Source organism: Rhodnius prolixus, unplaced genomic scaffold (assembly GCF_049639745.1).
Source record: "Rhodnius prolixus isolate KJV_2025 unplaced genomic scaffold, Rpr scaffold_10, whole genome shotgun sequence".
NCBI classification, from domain to species: Eukaryota; Metazoa; Arthropoda; class Insecta; order Hemiptera; family Reduviidae; genus Rhodnius; species Rhodnius prolixus.
Window position 1 is genome coordinate 19,208,232 of NW_027411615.1, and position 26,509 is coordinate 19,234,740.

At 32.9% G+C, this 26,509-nt stretch overlaps 1 protein-coding gene and 1 long non-coding RNA gene across 3 annotated transcripts in view; one reads left to right on the forward strand and one right to left on the reverse strand.

The window, feature by feature from the left end:
- Positions 1 to 673: 673 nt before the first annotated feature.
- LOC141456747 (uncharacterized) lies at positions 674 to 5,598 on the reverse strand. Its single transcript, XR_012459945.1, has 3 exons — positions 4,334 to 5,598; positions 2,094 to 2,256; positions 674 to 1,983 (listed from the first exon to the last, which is right to left on the reverse strand). It is a non-coding gene; the product is annotated as an uncharacterized lncRNA (long non-coding RNA).
- A 3,865-nt stretch (positions 5,599 to 9,463) lies between these two features.
- LOC141456740 (ATP-binding cassette subfamily G member 4-like) overlaps positions 9,464 to 26,509 on the forward strand; it is a 120,198-nt gene continuing 103,152 nt past the window's right edge. The window contains exon 1 of one of the 2 annotated variants that reach the window (XM_074132997.1): positions 9,464 to 9,607. The gene's annotated coding sequence lies outside the window, so the exon portion shown is untranslated. The remainder of the gene's footprint in view (positions 9,608 to 26,509) is intronic. The other variant, XM_074132998.1, reaches the window with a different exon arrangement.

The following is a 26,509-nucleotide window of genomic DNA, read 5'->3' on the forward strand; positions in this document are numbered from 1 at the left end:
TACTAGCTCTCATTGCAAGATACGACCTTTATTATAAACAAATATAACATAAAGTACGAGAAATATTTCTTTACGAATAACTTCAAGAATAATGATTTTTATTATATAGAAATCAAACAATGCAGACTTCTTCACAAATGGCCGCAGAATGAAGTAAAAACGAAATTTTAAAGATAAATGGACGTATGTAATGTAAAGGCATGATCCACATCTCAAAAAGTGACCCATCATTGAGATTAACTGTACCATCAAAAATGGCTCTAGGTAACAGGAACAGAAAATTCATCTTTTATTCTTCACCACAGACATTCTAATGCGGTTTAGCTGCACGATTTCTGTTTATTAGAACGGGCAAAAATGAAACATCATTACATTCTAGATTATTTACAGAAACTATGTTGTAAGTTCATAATTATTTTTTATATGTTGAGTAATATTTCAAGTAAACATGTTCTAAGTTCTATTTCCCAATGCTATTTGTGTTAGATTAATTGACAAAAAAAAAAAAAAAAAAAAATTGCCTTCCAATTCTTTACTTCTTTTTTTTTTACCTGTAATCACACATTCATGGCAACTAAAAATAATCAGCTTTTGGACGAACTAAATTCATTTGTTAGTAAAATTTTAGAATACGTTGGTACATAATATAACATTGAGATATTCAGAATTATTGTGTAAAGGGAAATTTACCTAATATAAAAACAAAATATAAAAGGTTAAAAGAATGACGGGTAACGGTCATAACTTCAACATTTTATCTAAAATAAAGCATTATGGAAATATTGAAGCTTAAATTATTGAGAAAAATCTTATGTTTGGAATTCTGAATGAAATAGTGTACTAACTAAGTTAATAATTTAAGAAGTGCTGAAGTGAGATACACCCTCTGTAAATGTATGCATTCCCAAACTAGTTGATATTTTTTGATAAAGATTCCACCATAGAGTAACAGTAATTTAGAACATACTTTTGTTTCGGTGTGTATACATGTACTGTTTCCATTCATACCTTAACGCTAGATATCCATTAGAAGCGTACCGTCTAACTTTTAGCCAACAACTATCTCCCTTTAATGCTTGCATTGTTCATACTTGCAGATATTACGTAAGTTAAACAAAAGGAGTTCCAAAACTCGAAAATAAGTACCATGATCATCATTATTCTACCCTTGAGTCAGTGGGCAGTTTGCAGGAGTGTTGACTTCTCAGCCGCAAATGAGGTAGAGAGCCTGCAACATCAGCACATGTGCTCAGTACTTTTCCATGTAATATGCTCTTCATAATTAGACCCCATCAGGATGCCAGGATAGAGCCTGCAATGGTAGATTCGTTGAAAGAGAACAGTTTCCCAAGCTTTGAAGATGCCTATGCCGTTGATGCTGGTGTTTTAGCGAGATACGCTGATATAATAACTTTTTTTGCAAAGTAGCACTGTCGTATTGTATTGGATCTAACTGTCCAAGTAATTCGGCAACAATTCTGGAGATCAATGTGCAAGGTCTGTGGTTCAGCAGCTTCTTGGGGTTTTCTACCAGAAGACTTCTGACTTTTCTCTCTACATTGTGTAATTCAGATTACCTTATAATACAACTTAGTGTATTATCTCAGAATGTTTATGGTGGCAGCGCAAATACATGGTTAACTTATGGATGCAAAATAACGAGTTAATAAGATAACTTTATTTCTCATTATTTTTTCTTATCACATTATAAGGACCAAATATTTTAATAATATTCGTTTATAATATCTTTATGACAAGAAAAGTTGTGTATCAAGTAACTTAATATAATTAAATAGCCTCACTTAACTACAGTCATGTGGGTTGTAAGCAAACGTTGTCCCTTTTCACTAGCTCTTTCGGTATTTTTGCAATTTAAAGCGCGTCAACAACTTCATCAGCAACCGGAGTCAATTTCAGTTTACGGAAGGTCTATGGACAGTGTCTTCTCGTTATAGTCAACACTGATAGACATTATTATTACATCTGTAACAAAAAAAAAAAAAAAAAAGAAATTATTTTCAAAATTCAGAAAGAAAAGGTAGATTCGTTTATCCGACGTGAATATTTTGTAAGGTTATATAACCATTTCTAACCTCAAGGTGGGGATTCGTTTAAAACCAGTCGATTGGTACAACGAACTTGCTATACTCACTCGGTCAGGGTCAATGCGTTCCTATTCCACATAACGTTTTATAAAAGTGATGTCACATGTTCCTATTTCTTTTCTTTTTTGGATATTTCTTCTTGGCTGCGCCTCTAAAAAAAAAAAGAAGTAAAGTAATCGCCTATTTTTTCTAGACCAACACCCGTCCCATGTGGCGCCGCTATTTTCCTTTTTCCAGGAGAATTTATAGACTCTGATGTATTTTTGAATTTGTATTCAAAGGAGATGTGTCTCGACATTCAGAATCAGCTGTGACCTTAGACACATGTTTTTTTATTTTTTAAGTGACACTAAGAATCTTTAAAAGAAGAGGCATTAAGGTTCATTCAAATAACTAAATCAGGTATGATATTTTTGTAATGCTCTTCTCAAAGTAGGCTTCTACGTGGGGTTTGCTCGTTACTGGCTGAACTCTGGACTTGTACGTTTTTAATTCAGCTCACAACCACCCAGTTAGTATTAGTCTCTCCCCTGAAATGTGTTACGAATTATTTTATAATTATTTCTTTTTGTAAAAACACTTAATTTTGGTACATTATCAGATTGGTTGGCCAGAAAGTCTAAGCTACTGCAATTTAGAGAATCTACTTCGACGCCCACTAATTAGTGCGTCTAGTTCTCTAAGACTCTCCTCTACGTTATTTGTGATTTCAATTTTCAATTATTGATTATAATTGGGGTATGCGATTTTATAAAATGAGTTTTAAATTTACATAAAACTAACTTTTCTAATTTTCTGTAGACAATATTTTATTTTAATCCATCGTTGCCCGCTTGTTATCTTTTATTCTAACCGTTTAGGATTTCCTTTTATCATCCATCAGATATAGTAGCAGATGTGGCCTATGAAGAAGCTTTTTAAGTAGAAATAAAATTATCTAAACTGAAGAAATGTTGATATAAATCAGCGACATTAAAATTTTGTAAAATAATTTGATAAATTTTTGCAAATAAATATCTATTTGATTACTCAACTCAACTAGACTTGACTCAACTAGAGAACAAATACTTTTTAGCTGCACAGCAGAAGGAAATATTTAATTTCCTTTTTAATTTGGTGTAGATAAAAGTGCCATAAAGGCTTCTAAAGAAGTAAAATGAATTAACTTTATTTCTTATCAGCCATTAGAAAAAAATAATCATTAATTTTTTTCTTTGTTCTATCAAATAGTTTAGGCAATCTTAGCTTAGCATTATTGGTGAAAACTCAATTTAAAAATCTGGCATAATAGCCTATTTCATCGTTATTACAATAAAAAATAATAACCAACAAAGTTAATGAAATACTTAATCAGAAATTAAAGTTGTAATAATGGAAAAAGTAATAATACTCTCGAACAAAAATTAAACCAAAAAGATTGCACTTGATCTGCAAGGCGATATTCTTGACCTTAATATTTCTAAATTTTTAAACCAGAATTCCAAATAAGGTGCACATGTAGTGCAAGTTTATGTCCTTGATCTTCAAGGCGAATTCAATTTAGAATATAATTTAACTTTTTTTTTAATGAAAAATATAAGGAACCTTTTCATTTTATAATCTAATGCCGTTTATAAAATTTTAACTACTTTTATTATTTGGTAACAAAATCGTAGTAAAGTAATCAGAAAGTTAATAATAATGTTTTAATTTTTCGTTAATTAAATTATTATTATTTTTGATGTAAATCATCACTGTGCAAGGAAATTCTAGGTGGGTTGTAGATTAGAGTCCCAATGAGCGATGGCATTACATTTTTTGGAAAAAAAATAATGCTGGGTTGGACTCTCTACTAAGAGAAATTACATTGCAACTGTGTACTTCATGTGAAAACTTACATCACGTTACTCAAATATTCTGTAAAGAGTGTGGTAAATAAATGCCGTTTACAGTTTTAAACAGTTAAAAATCCCTACCTTTTTTTTTCAACTGTAGGGGTACCTAAAAAATTCAGCTAGAGAAACGATAGATAACTTCCTCGTAGTGAAAAATAATACTAAAATTTGTTTTTTTATTGATAAGCTATTCTTTTCCTCTGAACGCTATTTGCAAATGTTAGGGTCGAGAGAAAAATTTAGAGTAGGTTTACTACCGAACCTAAAAGCCTATAGAAACTAAACTATTCTGGGTCTAGCTGATAGTGTTTAAGAGTTAAGGCTTACTTAAAATTTTTGGTTAATGCTGCTTACCTGGAGAATATTTTTATAATTGCTTTTGAATCCAAATCTATGGGCGCTTCGCTGACTCTCTCTCTCTTCAGATCTGTCCCGAGAACTGATGTGTAAGATCTCATGGAGATAACTTATTCTTCACTGAACTATACTACTGCGATTATTAGTACTCTTGAGATGTCTGAATATGAAAAAAAAGTAGCCAATTATCAAAACAAATTTATGGAATGATGTCATCTATGATCATGCTGTAAGAAAATACCCAAAACCTTGTTGGTAGATGATCGTAATGGCCGTTTAAAAATAAATAGGCCATTATTTTCCTTACCTACCTTTAATACATTAAAAAAATAACAAACTTCAGGTCTCCATTATTCAGTTTTTAATTGTTCGACACATCAGTAACCAAATCGTTGTACAACTTCAATAAGGTTTAATAAAATTAATGGCCATCAATGCTAAATAATATTTTCACACAAAAATACTTGCATTTGCTTGGGTTTATGTTTTTGCTGATGTTTTTTTGGTGAACAATGTGTTCAAATTTTTAAGGCTCCATTTTATCTACACGTTATCTCTAAAATAGGTTATTACCTATTTTTTTTACATACCCTATAGTTATGATAAGTTTCTGCTAAATGCAAGAGCAAAAAAAAACAAAAAATATATATAATTGTTTCGAAATAACTCGTCACCAACGAGACTTTCATATTCATACATTTGCAACAATTAACATTTCTTGATCATAAAAAAAAACTCAACATTTTCTCTTAATTACTTCAGATAACCTCCTAGGCATCGACTCAACAAGTTTCTTGGTGGTTTCCGGAGTAATGCTATACCATTCTTCAATTACTTTCTCTTTCAGCTGACTTGCATTTTGGAGCTGATGATTTTTCAATTTTTTTTATACTCTGTCCACAAATGCTCGATTGGATTTAGATCTGGTGACTGTGGGGGTATTGCCATCACTTTGGGACAATTATATAATAGCCATTCTCTGGTTTTAACGGCCTTGTGGTTGGGATCATTATCCTGATACAAAATAAAATTCCTTTCAATTCCCAAATTTTTGACCAATTCTTTTAAATTTTTTCTTAAAATATCTACCTACTTCTCAGCATTCATAATGCCGTTGATAAATTGAATTTTCCCTGCCATGGAAGCCGAGAAGTACCTCCAAATCATCACAGATCCACCTGCATACTTTACTGTCTGTTGAAGATTCTTTACAGAAAGGCTTTCATGTATTTTCTCCAAACTTTACTGTTTCCATCGCATTGAAAAATGTTAATTTTAGTTTCATCTGTAAATAAAACATTTTTCAATGCGATGGAAACAGTAAAGTTTGGAGAAAATACATGAAAGCCATTTGCACTAAAGATTTTTCTTAATACATCTACAACTTGGATTTTTACCTTAAGATGTAAGATCATTTCACACACAGCGTTAGTTTTTATTATAAATGAAAAAAAAATTTAATTACATTTACATATTACACATATTTCTAGAGATGTAGTGCAATGTTGTTGAATGCAAATCGTGCTTATTACAAAATCTGGTGAGATTTTTTTAAAATAGTAATTATCGTTCTTAAATGATAATGAATTCTGTTATCACGTTTTTTCTTTACTTTTACATTAATTACTTCTAAAAACCTATAATTTAAAAGAAAATTGCACAAGAAAACACTAGGAAGCTTAATTTGGTGCTAAGGTTATTGTGTAAATTGTGTATAATTTGAAATTAAGTATTGCGATTTGGAAATATTACATTGGCAAGCCACGTACAGCTTGGAAGATTAATTACAGTTTATTCGTTGGTAGTAATCGTTTGTATTGATTTGTTATTGAAGTGCTATTTAAATTTATAATTTGTTTTTGTGATTGAACTAAACAGAGAATCTATTAATAGCAACTTCAGATAATAAGTTTTCAACGTGCAACTGAGTTTTTCCAGAACGATTACTATTTGTTAATGTAAGGAAGAATTGACTTAATGCCATTTAGGATTAGGTTTAGAATGGTTAAGGAGATGAACAAAATTATTTAATTTCTGCAATATGAGTATAATCATTTTCCATTCCGCAATGAATTGTGAATGTGTAAAGATCCAGTCCAACTCACCGTCTCATGAGAGCTTCGTTCTTTAGGTCCATATTTAGTCTGCTCCAAGCGATTTCAACCTGCTTAAAATGCGGTAAGTGATTCTTCCTCTGTTTTAAACAAAGCTTTTAGTGCACCTTCGATACCTGAATAGTCACAACTGTCCGGCTATCTAGGTGTGAACCAATTTTTTTACTGCCCCTAGGCTCTCTGCTCCCACGAAGGCTAGTAATAGTTGTTCTCTAATTTCATTGTAGGCCATACTAGTACCTCCAAGACCCTTTACCTCGCATACTCTTTCAAAATAGTCTAAATATTGTTCTAGACTCATCTTTGCACTGTCAAAAGAAAACCTCTCCATTTTCTTCTGCAAATCTCTCACGCCGTCCGAAATTCCACCTGCTCACTCTGGTCCATCTGTCCTCAGTTTTCTGTCATTTGGATTTTCCTCAATATTGTCGGGTCATTACCTGAAATAAAATAAATCTAATCACATAAAGCTATGTTGTAGTGATAATGCAATTGCTTGTATGCGTAATCAGCCTCTGCGGAATAACTATTTAACTGAAGAATCATTATATCGAAAGAGAAATATGTGTTCATCTTCTAGTAATGAATCGATAATAACTTTAAGAGAAGTAAAATGAGGAGAGAATAGGAAGTACACGTGCCGGAAGTGTTTGTGAATTTCAATGCAAACGAAAAAAATTAATCAGTGATAAATTAGTGATTAATTTAACAAAAAATTAAATATATAAGTGATTTTCGAAGGACAAAAAGTTAACCATGAAAATTTATCTGTAATTAAATTTACATTGTCTGGAGGACCAATGCCAAACTAAGCAATAAATACCCACCCAATCTCACAGGTTTTCTCTTGCTAATCTAAGCCTTATTATTATTATTATTTTTTTATTTTGTTCTCTGAAATGTTGAAACCTGGTGTTGACATATCAAATTTTCAAAATGATTTTTGAAAAGAAGTAGATTTTCAGCGAATGTAGTAGCTTTTCAAAACGTAACATTTAAAAAGTTTCAAGTTATTAAAACTGTTCGATGAGACAGTTAATTATATAAGAGCTGATCGTCAAAAAGTGCACGAAAAAGGGAAACTTTGAAAAACAACAACAAACTTTTACAATTTTGTTGCCTATTTTTTAAAATAAGATAATATTTCTTTAAAATCTAGAGTATATCCTCGTTTACAATACATTTTTTTGGTAACTACATAGATTTAATAGTTTTCAAGAAAAAAGTTGCCAATAATGAGCAAAAACCGCTTTATAAAAAATTGTTCTCGTTCTGTTGTTACCTTTTTAGTAAATAATGTAGTGCCTAAACGTGCGAACCGATTTTCATGAATGAGATATCATTTGATTCAAAATTTTATGTAGATTTGCATTTTTTAAGGTATCGACGCTGTGCATCTTTAGAGGGGGAGTTCGCCCACGCAAGTTAGGCCCCCTCTAAAACTATTAGTAAATTTTTCAGATTTATTGTATTAATTTTTCTACTTTCTATTACCTTTGTCCAACGGAATTATTAGCCAATTTTATTTAAATTAGGAACTTTTTGCTAAAGAAGAATGAATATGAGAGCATTACGTTTGTTTTTCGTACAAAAGAAAACGTGTTCACGAGCACACAACAGTGTTAGCTTATCAAGTTGTTTAATTCATTGAAAACTCTTTTAGATGGACCAGAGGTCAATTTTTAAAGTAGGCTGCCTTAAAATAAGGTAGTTAATGGTTACAATTTGCACTTCAAACATTTACTTCTGATCTCACTGAAATATTTGAGAAAATGTTAGGAAATATTTTAAACAAGTACTTAAACAAAAATTCATATAGTTTGTATTTACTCCAAATTACAATTTCACACATAACTGCGTTGTTGAAAAAGATAAGAATGTGAATAAGTCTTAACAACCCTTTGAACCCACTAACAGATAATCCTTATATTGGAATCTGGAATTAACCAATACAATTAGGTATCTTATAAACTTCCCTGATCGGTTAGACTTAGTTTTTTCAAAATTTTCTGTTGTACCCAATTTGAAACTAAGCAAATTAACCTTCGATTATAAAAATAGTACTCGTTTAAAATATTTCCCAGCATTTTCTCAATTATTTCAGTGAGATCAGAAGTAAATGTTTAAAGTGCAATTTGTAACCTTTGACTTCCTTATTTTAAGACAATCTACTCTAAAAACTGACTGCTGGTCCATCTAAAAGAGTTTTCAATGAATTAAACAACTTGATAAACTAACTCTGTTGGAGTGCTCGTGAACACGTTTTCTTGCAAAAACAAACGTGATTTCTCATTCGAAGATAAAAGGAATCCTGGAAAATGGTATACCGTTTGAAAGCCCATTAAATAAGGAAACTTTTATAAAAAGTGCCAGCACCTAGGTCTGATAATGATCACATAAGGGCCTAATGAGTTTTCTTAAAAATTTCGCTTACTTTTAGTTTTCCAAATTAAAGTAACTTCACTCAAGAATAGTGGAAAATATGAAGTTGGCTAATACGTCTTTGAAGTCCACTTCAGATGGACTACACACAGTAGGCTTATGGACATTACTTACTGGTTACTGGTATACCACCAAACTACGATACATACAGAGCTGAATATGAATTCTACTTCAATCCAATTGTAGATAACAATTAAGGAGGATTCAATTGAAGAAATTCAAGTAACTTATCAGGAATTTCTTTTTTTCAAATTGATCCACATTTGGAAGAGATAAGAATGTTTATTCTTTGTAATAACGTTTCTTTCCCTCTGCGGAATAACTTGTCTGGATATAATTGCAATTTTAATTTTACAGTCTTAAAGAGAACTCGAGTTGATTTTAATTAGTTTTTAAGCTACTTTAAAAAATTGAATTGAATTTCTAAAATATTGCAAGATCTCAGTACCAGTTTCTACAGAAGTAAGAGAAAATGAATTACAAACTAAAGGCAGTTAACTTGCGACTTGCCAGCCAACTAACGATAGTGCCTTTAAACAGGAAGGTCTGTCTAATGGTGGGGTAAAGAGAGGCATTCTGTGTCGGCCGACTAAATGTGGCCAATATACAACTGTGCACGCTTGTCGGTGTGTTCCTAACTGTTTTGTCGCTATCGTGTGCACACTCGTTACAAATTACATCGTCTTCCATCGAATTAATCCATTATTTAAAATAGGTAGGTGAGAATATTTTAAAAATATAAATATTTTATTAACTTTTCCTTATTACAATATTTTTTTTTTTATGCATTCCTTAGATTTTAATTTTTTTTGCTGTTACTCATTCTAATCAATTTAACCTTCCCCGTTTCATTTAATTTTACGTTTCCGCTATTAAGAATCACTCCATTTAAATAAATTTTCACACACTAGTCTTGTTTATCAGTATGAGCTTTCCACAATGAGAGTAACATTAATAAAAATAAATTAAATAAGTAAAACAAAAAAGAAGGCTTTTAAAAGTGAAGACCACTTCGTTATTTCATAGTTTTAAATAGGAATTGTTTAATTGTGACGATTCAATTGTTTGCTTTTATTCTAAATAAAAAAAATAATATAAATTGAAAATAATTCCCACGTAATTAGATTGAATAATTAAGTATTGCAGCTCCAATTAATACTTCCTTTTGCCATTAGTAATTGATTGCAGACCCATCATAAACTTTTGTTGTATGTATTGGGAAATCCAGAAAATTGATTTTAAGTGTTCATTCATTCATTCATTCAAAATTGGAGTGCTCATTTTTCTCTAAAAATTGACGTTTTTATTCTTTCTTTTTAATTAAATTTAAAGTAAATATGAGATTTTTTTGTTTTCTCATTAGATTGTTGGTAAAATCTGTCATTTTGTCTGCCATTAACCTTGAATCTTGACAATCTGCTTATAGATCTCATAACTTGACTTCCTCTGCTAGATTCAACTATGTCTGATTGTATCAACCACTTCATTTTGAATTCTGCGATTGCACCAAGTTTAACAATGTCTTTGCATTTATATACGTTGATCATAATGGCTTCATGTCTTAATTTAAAAAAAAAACTTATTACAATTTCTTTTGTTGTTTACGTAAACCTCTACTAATCCTTGAGTAACAGAAGTGATGATTTTTTTTTTTTTTTTACAAGGAAACGGATTAACTTAATGGTTAGTGCGCTGGGTTCCGTCAAGGAGATTCTAGAATAGTCCTGCCGTTGGAGTTTCTCTTCATAGTAACTTTTTAGATTGGATTCTGCGAAAATTACTCAAAATACCCACAAACCATGGCTCTGTGGGTCTATTGTAGCTCCCGTTAATTAGAGCACTTCTTCCAGTCCGTTTAATTAGACTTATTAGCCTGGTTAGCCCCTTATAGCTCTCCTTTCTGAGATGGACTGTGTTTTCTGTAAAAGATTACTGTCTGGTAATGCATTGATCTGAAAAATCAGGAATCTAAGACTTCATATGGTCACACTATAAGTAGTGTTAATTAAGTTTTAATTAAGATTAAAAATTATATAAATCATAATGAACAAACAAGCACGATTTCTTTTGATTAGATAACTGATTACAAATGTTAAAAACAAAATCAATCGATATTTGGAGAATCTATTGTTTATGATACCCCTGATTATTATAGCCGAAATTCTCCAATATTGGGGACACTGAAAACAGAGATGCAGCACGTTCTATTGAACGAAGTTTCTTCAATCTCTTTGTCTAATTTTATAGAAGTCGTTTGGAGATCGTCTAGCCTATAGAACTTGATTAACAAAGTTAATTGATTAGCAAAGGGCTAACCAGGCTAATAAGTCTAATTAAACGGACTGGAAGAAGTGCTCTAATTAACGGGAGCCACAATAGACCCTCAGAGCCATGGTTTGTGGGTTATTTTGAGTAATTTCCGCAGAATCCAATCTAAAAAGTTACTTTGAAGAGAAACTCCAACGGCAGGATTATTCTAGATTCTCCTTGACGGAACCCAGTTAATGAAAAATCTATTTCAAAAATTGATGAATATATGTTCGGAAATATCGACTTCAAATATAAACCTTATTAAAACGGACATTCTTAAACGAAAATATTGCTAAATTTTGTCTAAATGTAAACAAAAATTAAAATTTGTGTACCAAATTTGATCATATTCAGGATTTTTAGTTGTAGCAGTAATCATAATCTTTAAATGCGATGACTATTAGCAGTATAAAATGAATTGTTTCTTACAATACCCGTGAAATGGTAAAAGACTATGTATTCCAGTATTTCCTGGCGCCCTTGCAGGAATTCCGATCCTCAGAATCTTAACTTCGACCTTCAAACATTCACTCAAAACAACACAAAAAAACAGTCCATAGAGAAGTTTATTTGTGAATAATTTAATTTTAAATAACCTCTGACGGCAAAATATTAATAATGATGGCGTAATGGCAATAATATTAATAATGGAGATGATAATAGTAATGCTATTGTCATGGGTACCCAAACGATGAAGAATATATAAGATGGAAATATAGGCAATGTCCATGTATAACGTTTAACTTGTGTAACTGTATAGACAAAAACAACCATTCAATTGCTTAGTTCAAAAGCTGTTAAAAATAAAAGAATGAAATCAATTAAAGCCGTGAATTAAAAAAAAAAACCTAAATCTGCTAAAATGCTTTAAATAACAAACTTTTAAGGTAAACATTACACTGACTTCGTACACAAGCAAAAAACATTAACTGAGGGGTTGGAACTGTCTATCTCACATGAGGAAATGCTTGATAACGTATAAAGCGAGATCAAGGTTTTGGATGCTTTAAAAAAATGCACACAAAAAAGGCATTGAACGAACCGTTAGAAACACGTTTTTTTTTTACTTTTGATTGTCAGCATCCTCCGAGACATGTTTTCCGTGTGTATTGTCAATAAAACGTAGTAATTTTTTTGATTTGTAACAAAACTTTGACATTTATCCATTGAAATTTGTAATGCTTGCAATGTTGTTGTACCACAAAAATGTACATTCAATAATCTCTTTCGCGATGAACATGCAGCCACTCTTTCTTAATGTATGCTTAATAGAACTATGTGCTTTATCTTCTTTTTCTTTTAAACATTTTATAAATTTAAAATTAAATTTTCTGTTAAAAAAAATATATTTCCTGTTATCTATTTAAAAATAAGCTTTTGCTATTTACTTCGATTGTTTATTTTGTGTTTTCATTGTTTATTCTTTTAACTTATTATTAATACATGTTTCAAAATAATGACTTTTTTTTATCAAATTTTCAAATATGTATGTTGTGAAATTTTCTGGTTTTAACTGAAAAACAAAGTAATTTTCTGATTGATATTTTTCTTTCACTATTTTTTATTATTTATTTATTTTATCTGATGAATTTGACTACGTAAATACGTCTTGAATTCTAAATTTCGTTAGCGAGAAAAAAGAAAACTTTTTAATCAATCTTTTATTTTTCTTAGAATTTTGAGCTGTAGTTTTGAGAGACGTTTGTTGAAATACTCGTATCAAAGTGCATTCGTTTCCTCTTGGGAAAGATTTCGGGTTAGAATAATTTATTTCTTGCCGAATACCTAATTTAAGTAGTAAAAATATTTAAGTATACGAGGGTCGTTTGAAAAGTGCGTGCAAAGTCAGAGAGATAGCACCACTGGCGCTTATCGAGGTTATGTTTAGTTAGTAGCATCTCTTGGAAGAACACACACCAAGTTTCAGCCAGATCGGTCTATTTCTTTGTGTTTGGCATTCGTTTGAATCGAGGAAGTCGAGTGATTTTCAAAAAATGGACGAAAAAGAATTTCGTGTATTGATTAAACACTAATTTATGAAAGGCAAAACGCCTCAGGAGACTAAAGAGAAGCTTGATAAACATTATGGTGACTCTGCACCATCGATTAGAACAGTTTATAAGTGGTTTCAAAATTTTCGGAGTGGCCGTATGGGCACAAGTGACGCTGAACGTTCTGGACGCCCTGTTGAGGTTACTACTCCAGAAATCATTGATAAAATCCCATGATATGGTGATGGATGACAGAAGAGTGAAGGTGCGTGAGATTGCTAGTGCTGTGGGCATCTCGAATGAACGGGTACAAAATATTTTGCATCAACATTTGGACATGACAAAGCTATCCGCAAGATGGGTGCCGCGATTGCTCACGCTTGACCAAAAACGAAATCGTGTGAAGTGTTGCAAGGACGGTTTGCAATTTGTTCCAGAAGAATCAGCAGGACTTTAAGCGTCGTTTCGTCACTGTGGATGAAACATGGATACATCACTACACTCCTGAGACCAAAGAACAATCTAAACAATGGGTTACCAAGGGGGAATCGGCGCCAAAAAAGGCGAAGACCGTTCCTTCGGCCGGAAAGATTATGGCGACTGTCTTTTGGGATTCGCAAAGAATAATCCTCATCGACTATCTGGAAAAGGGTAAAACTATTACAGGTGCATATTATTCATCGTTATTGGACCGTTTGAAAACCGAGCTGCAAGAAAAACGCCCACGATTGGCCCACAAAAAAGTCCTTTTCCATCACGGCAACGCACCAGCTCACACCTCAGCAGTTGTGGTCGCAAAATTAATGGAAATAGGGTTCCAACTCGTTTCACATCCCCCCTATTCTCCATACTTGGCTCCCTCGGACTACTATTTGTTTCCCAATATGAAGAAATGGCTGGCGGGAAAAAGATTTTATTCAAACGAGGAGGTGATTGCAGAAACGAATGGCTATTTTTCAGACTTGGACAAATCCTATTATTCGGAAGGGATCAACAAACTAGAGCAGCGTTGGACGAAGTGTATAAGCCTAAAAGGAGACTATGTTGAAAAATAAAAAAGGTTTACCCCAAAAAATTAAGTAGTTTTTATTTTTGCACGGACTTTTCAAACGACCCTCGTATGTATATATTATGTAAATAAAAATGAATTAGTATGTAGTGGTGATAGTAACTTTTTTTTGGTGGTTTGGTTAAAATATTTCATGATTACTTTTGTACCTTCTTTTTACTTTTGCTTAGAAGTTTCTACTTCTTGAAAAAATATAATGATGTAATAGCAGTGAAAAATAATATAAATTTTGTGTAATTTAACTTATAAAAGTTCTTTAAGAAGAGGCCTTAACCGTGAAAGTTGATACGTACGAGCTAGAAGATTTTATCCTAAAAACTTAAATGTTTAATTTTGTAAAAGTAGAAAATTTTTAACCAGTTTTATTGACCATAGTTTTGTTCAATTAGTGCTTATTTTACTTATTTATTATTAGTTGTGTTAGTACTGTAAAAAATTTTAGTTGTCTAGATAATTGTTAACTATTAAATTACCACATAAGACGAACTAAATCATTTTACATAAATTTCGAACTAATGCTCCAACATTTTTAGTAGATAGGTAACTGAACTAAAATGAAAGCAATAAAAAATTTTATGACTCGCCATTTGTTTGGGAAGTTAGAAACACAAAACTTTCTCAGTGAACCGACTAGCCAGCTCAGTGTACCAGTAACAGTAATAAAACTATACAGTGCATCGAGTGTATTGTTGCAGTGCATTTTACACAATAACTGCATTATTGGTTCATTAATTTTAGTTTTATTGCTTTTTTTTTAATTACAACTCATAAATTAATTATCTTATTCAATGAAGCTTTACTATACCATTCCCATTAGGATATTATTTGCGATTTCTTTCATTCCAAATGATTCTAATATCATTCGAAACAAATTATTTTTCCCTTTATCTTTTGTTGCCCACTTTTAGTGAAATGCGAAAAAAATGGTCGAAGAATTTTCGTGTTCTGACGTGCTGCACTTTTTTTCGTAAGACTTTCGATTTACTTTTAATTTTTTTAAATAAATTCTTTAAGTGTGGTTACTTTCTATTCATTAAAAGGAAGTTTGCAATCATGGAGATTTTGAATTTTAGTTTTCACTTGGAAATACATATTTTGAGATCCGCTTTACGAATTGGTGTGTGGAGCAAAATTAATAAAACAACGGAAAGTTTAAATTTATATTTTCGACTGGCGCCACCCTGGACTCAGCAATAAATGTATCAAAACGTTCCATTGAAAGGCTCAAAAGTAAATGCCTCATCGTTGTTTCAGTTTTTTGTGTTTTTTTCTTGAAAACTGGACAATAATTTTTGAAATATTTTCCATTCCGAGAAAATTAATTTTTAATGAACCCGAAAGGTAATTTAAAGGCTTACCTCAAAATTCCCCGGTTTATTTTTTTATTGTTTTAAAGAATTTTAATGTCCGTTTGTAATATTAATATGAAAATAAAATCATGGCCAAAATTTCGACTTTGTAGAAAATCAGTTGACCAAGGAAGCATCAAACCGTGATGGCGAACCTTCACGCGAACTCATTTTGGATGACACGCATTGACCGAGACAAAAAATTATAATATAATTTCAAATAATACTTGAGCAATTTGTGGATTATTTTGTAGAAATTACGGTAATTATTGAGAATAAGGATCTGGCCAACTTTTCTCAGATCTATAATCATAAAGTACTTTGCATGTGCCAAATCCTAACGACCGACAGCTGTGCAGCGTAAAGCCTTCTCTTTCGATTGCAGCGTCTCACGTGCTTGTAGAAAAATCTGTCTGACCGGAACCGTCCTTTGTGTAAGAGGTGTTAGTTTCATTTTGCCGAAAACATGATACTACACATGTAGTAGAGCAAAGAATTGTCGTGAAACTGGGTAAAACCGCTACTGAAACTTATCTTTTATTAAAAGAAGTTTATAGCGATGAATGTTTATCACGTGCGCAAGTTTTTGAGTGGTTCAAACGTTTCCAAGATGGCCGAGAAGACGACGGAGATGATGACCGCCCAGGTCGCCCTTCCACGACTACCGTGAGGTGCTTGCTCAACTCCGATGAAAGAATAAGGAAAAAAACGACCTGATTAGTGGAAGAACAAGTCATGGGTTTTCCTCCATCAAGACAACGCGCCAGCTCACACTGCATTGTCCGTCTCAAGACGTTTCTAGCCAAGTACAACATCCCAGTTTTAGGCCATCCGCCTTAATCGCCTGATCTGGCCCCAATGTGACTTTTATCTGTTTCCCAAAGTCAAATCTACATTAAAAGGAACATGATTTCAGTCCGTTGAAGCTGTGAAAGAAAAAGCGGCTCGCGTCATGCAGGAGCTCACAGAAAAAGACTTCCAGCACTGTTTCGAACAGTGGTAAATTCGCATGGAGCGTTGTAGGGATAGGGGAGGGGTGTATTATTGAAGGTAATAATAACTAAATATATATAAATTTAAAATAAAATGTTTTACAGCAATAGTCTCGTTATTTAATAGCAACTCCTCGTATGTTCTACTGAATCTATTTTATGGAAAAAAGTTATTTTTGAGAGCAGTTAGAGAAGAGAAGGTGATTAGGCAACTCCTTTTTTCAAAGATAAATAATTATTTGAGATCAATTTTTTGTTATCCCCTCAGAAGAACGTTTTATTGAAATGAACTTGAATAATTGTTCGGTTTTTTAAAAAATTGATGAAAGTAGAAACTAAGTTAGAAGTTCAAGAGTTTAGGAAGTGATAGTAGTTCTACAAAATTTTTTTTTTTTTTGCAATTTTATTTTGGCAGGAAGCTCCTAAATTTCCTTCTTTCAACTCCACACTCCAGTTTCATTTTTTTTTAAAAAAGAACTATTTTAATAATTCCCCTCTCCAGGACAAAACTCCTTTTGTTCAGGGCTGAGCTATGTTTGGTGATCTCCAAATCCGTCGCCTCAGTAAAAACACTTAATTTTGTCTTTCTTCTGTAACTCTTAATTCAAAAGCAATGCCATATTATAATGAATCTAAAAATTTATAAAAAAATTTATGAAGTAGCCATATTTGTGTGGGTAGTTTTGAATTAACACAATTTTACTTGTAAGAGGAAATATTACAATCTTAAAATTGTATATTTTACTTTTTTTCGGAAAGGGATTGAAAAGATAAAGCACTTCAGCTACGAAAACAAAACTCGGAAGAGTTAATATTTAAATGAATGAGCCAGTAAGGGTGCCTGATTTTTGACTTCCTGCTTATTGTAGTAAGAGGCTTTAAATGCGATTATCTAATTTTCAGCAGGGATATATAACGTTGATTTTATTCATTGTAGTACGCATTTTTTCTTTAATTCCGGTTTCGTATTTTCTTCTATTTACAGAAGTTGATTTATTGGTAGTTGTAGAATCTAGATTTAGATCTAAAAGTGGATTTTAATTTCCACATTTACGAGGGTCGTTTGAAAAGTCCGTGCAAAAATAAAAACTACTTAATTTTTTGGGGTAAACCTTTTTTATTTTTCAACATAGTCTCCTTTTAGGCTTATACACTTGGTCCAACGCTGCTCTAGTTTGTTGATCCCTTCCGAATAATAGGATTTGTCCAAGTCTGAAAAATAGCCATTCGTTTCTGCAATCACCTCCTCGTTTGAATAAAATCTTTTTCCTGCCAGCCATTTCTTCATATTGGGGAACAAATAGTAGTCCGAGGGAGCCAAGTCTGGAGAATAGGGGGGATGTGAAACGAGTTGGAACCCTATTTCCATTAATTTTGCGACCACAACAGCTGAGGTGTGAGCTGGTGCGTAGTCGTGATGGAAAAGGACTTTTTTGTGGGCAAATCGTGGGCGTTTTTCTTGCAGCTCGGTTTTCAAACGGTCCAATAACGATGAATAATATGCACCTGTAATAGTTTTACCCTTTTCCAGATAGTCGATGAGGATTATTTCTTGCGAATCCCAAAAGACAGTCGCCATAATCTTTCCGGCCGAAGGAACGGTCTTCGCCTTTTTTGGCGCAGATTCCCCCTTGGTAACCCATTGTTTAGATTGTTCTTTGGTCTCAGGAGTGTAGTGATGTATCCATGTTTCATCCACAGTGACGAAACGACGCTTAAAGTCCTGCTGATTCTTCTGGAACAAATTGCAAACCGTCCTTGCAACACTTCACACGATTTCGTTTTTGGTCAAGCGTGAGCAATCGCGGCACCCATCTTGCGGATAGCTTTGTCGTGTCCAAATGTTGATGCAAAATATTATGTACCCGTTCATTCGCGATGCCCACAGCACTAGCAATCTCACGCACCTTCACTCTTCTGTCATTCATCACCATATCATGGATTTTATCAATGATTTCTGGAGTAGTAACCTCAACAGGGCGTCCAGAACGTTCAGCGTCACTTGTGCCCATATGGCCACTCCGAAAATTTTGAAACCACTTATAAAATGTTCTAATCGAAGGTGCAGAGTCACCATAATGTTTATCAAGCTTCTCTTTAGTCTCCTGAGGCGTTTTGCCTTTCATAAAGTAGTGTTTAATCAACACGCGAAATTCTTTTTCGTCCATTTTTTGAAAATCACTCGACTTCCTCGATTCAAACGAATGCCAAACACAAAGAAATAGTCCGATCTGGCTGAAACTTGGTGTGTGTTCTTCCAAGAGATGCTACTAACTAAACATAACCTCGATACGCACCAGTGGTGCTATCTCTCTGACTTTGCACGGACTTTTCAAACGACCCTCGTATAACACAGAACATTTGACGACTCCTGAGTTTGAATGAACTGCACAACTACTTAAAATTAACCTCTGGTTATGAATGAATACCTGAAACTAAAGAGAAATAAAAGCTTTTGTATTAAGAGCCACTTTAGCAAGTTAGACTCCTCTAAGCCCGCAAAGCTAGTATCTATTGTGTGATACTGGGTTCGAGCTCCGGTCTAGGCATTGGATTTTTATTTAATGATTAATAAAAGTACTTCATAGTGAAGTATGTTTGCAAGTCGCCTCCGTCCACGTCAGCTAATTTGGTAGTTGGACGTAAAGCCTGCCTAAAAAAAAAAAAAATAGGCATTACTTTACTTTTATCGGATTTTAATTTGTCAGGCAAATTATCAGAAGAAGCTATCGTTAAAAATCTTTTTTCTACCAATAGGCCTACTGGCTCCGAGTAAATACATAATCTTTGGCGCTCCTATCAGAAACTACAGGCTCTTGTTATTTATTAACCACATTTTCTAGAAATTCTAGGAGTTAAAGATTGAAGTAAATAATTTACTTTTGAATTTTAATTGAGAAATAATGTAGAAATATTTTACAGATTATGAATCATCAGAATAAAGTGGAATTTCTCGTATTTATTTTAATTAATAGGTGCAGTTATTGTAGAATAATGCAATTGTTTCGCAATCTACTTACTTTATAAACTCTTACAAACTTAAATAAGAAGTTTAAATTATAGATTTTGTTCCTTTAAATCCAGTGCATCTCCATTTTTTTTTTTGTATTATTTGTTAATAATAACAGAAAAATACCAATTTGAAATTATGTTATTTTTACAACCATTAATGTAAGCAATCAATGATATATTACTATAATTTGTTGGTTTGAAGAGTGAGGATGAATAGGAGAATCGCATTATGTTTGCGAATCTTCATCAACATTTGTATAGCACTATTAGCACTTAATCTTTCAAAGGTTGTGGCAGCCCTGGCCTAAATCATTTTTTATTATAAAGCTACGGTGGTAATGAGATCAACAAACTCAATCCTCTGAGTTGCTTAGCTAAAGTAATATCTTACTGACTGCATAACATAATACTAAGAGTGTTAATTATATTTATCTTACAAGTTTCTGATAGTTTCTCTTGTTAATAAGAGATTAATGATTGGTAAATATATTTTTCAGTTAGGTTATTCACTCTACAGTTTTTTAAACGTTTTTTTTATCGGGAAAGCGTATCTTTGATTGATTTATTCAATGTTTTTCGTGTTTATTTCAAAATATTATTTCTTGTGTCTGATCGAAAATTAATGTTCACAGATTTCTTTCTCAAGAACAATATTTAAGTTACTGCAAGTGTTATCGGTTCAAGTAGGACAGTTTTATGTAACAAAATGTATGTTACTTGTATTTCTTACTTATCGAACAAGCTGTCAACAGAAATTTATAACCGTTGGACAAAAGAAAATTTAGATAAGTAATTAGGTGTATAATGAATCACAAAGGCGATGAATTATAATTAAGCAATAAGTCTGGAAGGGAGGACAAATCCAATTTCTGTCTTCTCTTGTGCTCATAGAACCACTGCTTCTAGGAACAGGATCATATAGTTGGTCTGAGAAATGGGTCCTACAGCCAGGACCACCTTTTCATCTTGCTGAGCGAAGAGCATCCTCAGAACCTCTGGAGCAGATGTTCGAGGAATGGAGCAAATGTCGCTAGAAGCGAAAATATATTTAAGACTGTTGTTCCCCTCTCTTCATAACAGTTAAACCCAACCTAAGGCGCCATGCTACCCGTGCTGAAGGATGACTGTGACGAAATTAGAGCTGCCATGGGTTCATAGGCTCCGCTCGGAGTGATTTGTTTTTTATATTGTAGAGAATTGTTCACCATTTTTAGGTGACTCAATAATCCAAAAGAAAGAAGAAATGAATGAATTAGGCAATAGTCCTTCTTCCTTTTGTTTCCTGTAGTTAACCTAGGCTTTAAAGAAAAGGTATTAAGTAAGTAGTAATCCAAATTTGTGGGCTCCCCGATTCCGGGGATTTGAAAGAAGACTAAGCGATTGTCAGGATTAAAGGGGTGTTTAATCCCCATAGAACACTCCCTAGAGTTTATTTTGTGACTGGGAAATCTGGAGATAGCTTTGTGAGAAAGGGTTGTACGAGTCTGCAGCATGATTACATCTTGACTACCAACATCTCACTCGCTAGAACTCCCTAGAAAGCTTGATTCCCATTTGATCCAAAATTTGGAGAGCTTGGGTATGTCCCAGGTTTACTTTTTTTTTGAGGAGAATATCTCTTACTTAGAATCGCTTCGCGAGGTTGCTTTCTCTAGAATATTTCGACCAGTAATGAAGAAGGTGAGAGTCAACTTGAATATAGGGAGTAGCCATCAGTTCCGACTTCTCCTCCTCGAGTCACCCCTTAGATTATCTTGTTAAGTTATTGCAATCACCGAGGAATCTGTAGAGTCTTACCCGGTACTACATGGCGAGGCACACTAGATCTAATAAAAGGTAGCTGTGAAAAATACTTAGAAAGAAAGCAGTTCTTAGCTCGTCAGTGAAGAAATTAATGGTGCTTGTGATTGGAAATATAGATTTTTTAACTTAGATTAGATTAGGGCGGCCTCAAGGCCTACGTCACTGCGACCCCTTTGGATCTATTGTGGCTCCCCAACTTTAAAGCTCGCTCTTCAGACCCGTCCGTATTTTTAACTTAAGAAATATTGTATTGGTAAATTTTTAAAAAGTTAAGAAAATGAGTGTAACTTTTTCTTTGTGTGTAGAAAACCTCTTTGGATCAGAATAGCCACAGTCAAGCGTGAATGTTTTTTTCAAGTAGTTGCACTTATGCACTATTTATGCAAGCGCTGTGTATGTAACAATAATAATGTGTTTATTTTTGAAACAATACAAAATTTTTGGATGTATACAGGGTATCCCAAGCTATATGGATAACGACTTTATCTCGGAAACTAAGATAGCTAGAAAAAAACTAAAAAATACGTGTTCCCTTAGTTTTTTGTTAGACATCCAAATTTACTTTGTATTTTTTTTTCGGTGCTTCCAGAAGTGAGATACAGGCACCAACTTCATTTTTTCAAATGGGGAGGTTTGGTTTTTATTAAAGAAATAGATTCCTCTAATTTTTTAAAGAAAAATTTACTTGTACGTTTTTTTTTCTGTGAGCGATATTTTAGAAGTTATGAATGAAAACATGATTCTTACAAGAAATTTCAAAATGATAATATTATAACGGTTTTTTGATTGAATAAGAAGAAAAGTACTATTTTATTATAAATTTTACTCCTCATTAATATTACAGATCATGCTCGAAATGGCCTCCACTATTAAAGATGTATAGACATGCTCTTTCCTGCCAATTGCCCCTTACTGCCATAGAAATAGATTCGGCTTTAACCGAGTTACAGGCATCTATATTCTCAGCTTTAGTTCATCTACAGATGCAATTCCGGCTTGATTCTGATGCACCTAGATTTAGAAATGCTTTTAGATAAGCAGAAATAAGAAAAGAAAGAAAAAAGTTATGAATAATCACCTTGATTTTCAGGTATCCCCAAAGGAAATAGTCCATAGGTGTCAAGCCCGGTGAACGAGGTGGCCACTGAATCGCCCACCGTGTCGATATAAAGGCATGTAAAGAGATATCTCGATAGGCAATTTGATGGACGTGTTACAAACTAAAAGTAAATTTAAAAGTATAAAATGAAAAAATTGAAATATGAAATTAAGTATAATCTGTAACTCCAGGCTCTCCTGGTGTATTCATACAAATTGTCCCAGCCGTAGTCACCATTCAAATAATTTATCACCCCTTCGTAAGATAAATAATTTTCCCCTAGCCATCTGATGATTCTAAATTCCTGGAGTACGAGACACATACCTAGAAAATGGACTATATTTTCTATTGCATCTTCATTACAGAGAGCACAACGTATAAAACAGGTACCAGATCTGCTGACGTTATAATTTAGCTTAAATAATTGGCCCCCGCTGTGTATGTAACTAAAACTGCCCATTGTGTTTTTGTAGACTAGGATATAGAAGACGAGACATTTCCTAAGAAGTGGCAAGCCTACTTCTCGTATCTGAGATTTAATTTAGAAAAAATATACCGTTGTTATTATAATGACAGCAGTTATTTAAATGATTCAAACTAGTATTCTTTTCAACGCTGATAAATTGCCGTTTTTTAAAAATGTTTATTGATTGATTTTTACTCGATGAACTAGCTGCCGACAATTCTACCTTAAGACACATTCTATGTTGGATATAAATAAACAACCAGAATAGGACATTTTCGATTTCTACCCTGAATGTTTTATCTTTTATTTATTTTCGACTGAGACATTCGATTGCGCAAGTTTTAAAAGTTGGACGGTCCGATTAGATTCCGACTCTCTAATTAGGCTACTAAATTTTATTCTCTTACGAAATGCTTGTTAGACATTAGAAGTTATGCAGGTTCAAGGACATTCAACGCCAGAACTTTTGCTAACTTTGTGTGGGTTGGAAAGAAAGAAACGAAATGTACTGATTAAAGTTTTTGTTTTTAATTAAAAGAAAAAAGTTGATTACTAACTTCTCTTACTGTAATAAAATGCGAGAAGGAATTGTTATCGTGCCGATTTTCTATTTCAAGTTTTCATACCCCCCCAAAAAAACCGTTTAGAAACTCTACAAGAGTATGGAAAAGAAGTTTTTACAAATTACTCTACATGTGTATCAATAAATATTTCTTTACAATTGTTTGTACCCAGTTTAAATTAGTAAAATGTTTGAATTTTCGAGCACTTCAGTACGAGAGAAGATGATTTGGCTAGCTTCCCTTTGAAGTAGAAATTAACACTAAATTTCAAGATTGTAGGATATTTTTATTTTCGAACTTAAAGGAAGAGAATGTCAATCATATGACTGTTTCAAATTTGAGTGTTTCAAGGGAAATGCAAAAAAAAAAAAAAAAAAAACTTAATTGATATTGCTGTCTAAACACGCGAGGTCTAATTAGCTCAAACGTTTAAGATAAAAAATTAATGAGCTCAAAGAGGAAATCAAAAGAATTTGTCGTCTATAAAAAGGTGAGTAACATTTGCTTCCTTCCAAATAGCGATGCCGCATCGTCATGTTAGCATCTGATGAAGGTCTTTTCTGTTTTAAACTTCCTTACAGCGGAAGTAAAATAATCTCATATTAATATCTAATTTTTTTCAAGGATTGTATTAATTAATTTTTTTGTGTATTAAATATAATAATTAAAGTTTTTTTTTTTTTTACTAGCTCTTAATTCTCAGAGGAAGATAGTTTCATAATTGTGCAGATTTTAGATTTTGATTTCTTATCGGAAAGAACCATTTTTTAGTTCCCACAGTATCTAACAAAAAATATAGTCAGTGTGTCGTCCACCTTTGTCCACCGTAACTCAATGACATATTTCGTTACTCAAGTAAATTTGGCATTTCGAAAGGCACTATATACGGTGAAAAAGATGTTTGGGCGGCCCTCTAAGGTGTAAGTTGAGTTTCATTTAAGGGCTTAATAAGAAATAAGTAATTTAAAATTCCAAATTTAGAGAATATCTTATTAGGTTGAGCGTCAAATGCCACAATTTGGTGCCAGTAAACGTTTGAATGACAGAGTTGAGGCCATTTGTAGGAATACCTGACAATATACTGCGCAACCTTCCTTTTTGGCTGCACGAAAGTTGAGGAAGATTGCTGCCCTGATAACAGGGCATTACCTCTTGAGGAACCATCTTCTAGATGGAACTAGCTACATAATCCTCTGTATATGTAGAAAGCGTGACATGGCTTTCGTTTTATCTATTTGACGACTGTCCGCAAATGATTCCTTAATTTTGACGCCTACATCTTAGAACCAAACTGGGTTTTTCGTCCCTGTCTTGGAATTCTTGAATGATACTGGGCTTATGTGAGCTGCCTCTTCAGGGTGCTTAATGAGCTTACTTTTGACCCAAACTGCATCGAGAGGAGAGAGTTGAAGGATGTTACCACTAGATTTAGTTTTACATCAGCTCTTTTATTCAAGGTTACTACATTTCATTTATTTTATGTTGGAATACGAAGTTGTAATACTCTTTAATAATCATGAAAATCACTGAGTTCTGCTGTTGGAATTTGTAATTTGCACTCTTACAATAATAAATAATTTTTGCTTAGGTAATAGTTTAAATAATGTAAATCTATTTCAGAGTTTATTCATATGGTTATACATATTGTGTTGCATTTGAATATTACATAACGTCGCCTAAGAAGTGATACCTTGTAACTAGAAAATATCAACTTTACAGGAGAAGGAAAAAACAGGATATAAAATTCATTTTAAGGCATACAGTAATTCTTCTTTCAATATTAACTATTAGTGTGACTGTCGTCTTGAAAGTGCATGATTGAAAACAAATTTTTTTTCAACATTTATTTATTTTTTCAACATTTATATATAAAAATGTAATTTTCGTTGAAATTTTAGTTACGAGGTATCACTTCTTAGGCGACGATAATTTGTAAGTTTAATTGCACGTAACATCGAAATTATTCATGAACCAAAGTGGTTAAGCAGTGAATTAACTATTCGCTCGTCTTTTAAAGTCAATCATTTTGAAGGATGAAGGCTTAGATGTTCAACACTATTCAGACAAATTTTCGCGGAATGCTACGATTTAATTAAATTAAATGATACCAAACCCAACATAGACATAAGTAAATATAAACGGTCTCTAGATTGGCCGTCACTCCTGGCTGTTTATTTATTGCTGAAATAAGAGTCGAGACGAACCGTAAATAACTACTTTTAGTGGCAGTTGGTGGTTTATTTGTAGTATCTGGAACTTGTGAAATGCCATAAGGTCGGTCACATTTAGTTTTTAAACATATATCGTAAATATTAATTTATTTGACAACTAATTCCTTAAGTAGAAGTTCAGTGAATGGATTAGGATATAATCCATTCTTGGGCAATCACATTTTAAATCCAAATATGGTATGGATGATTGGATTTATTGATTTTCACGATTGAGGGTTGAGAATGTTGATTAGTTAGACATGTTTAATATGTTTTATAGCCATTGAGGTGTTTTCTCTTCTTTTCTAAATAGTAACTCATGCTTTTCGCTATAAGGTTACATTTTGTGGCGCCTTCTTGCTTGAATACAAACGTTAGAAAAAGAAGTTCTTCTATTATTTCTCTTCCTATTTGAATCTCGAGTCCGATTTACGAGGTGTGGCTATTAAATAACGAGACTGATGCTGCTACAGAAAAACTAAGCATGCGCCAAATCCTAACGACCGACAACTGTGCAGCGTAAAGCCTTCTCTTTTGATTGCAGCGTCTCACGTGTTTGTAGAGAAATCTGTCTGACCGGAACCGTCGTTTGGGAAAGAGGTGTTAGTTTCGTTTTGCCGAAAACATGATACTACACATGTAGTAGAGCCGTGAAATTTCACATGATACTTGGTAAAAACCGCTACTGAAACTTATCTTTTATTAAAAGAAGTTTATGGTGATGAATGTTAATTAGGTGCGCAAGTTTTTGAG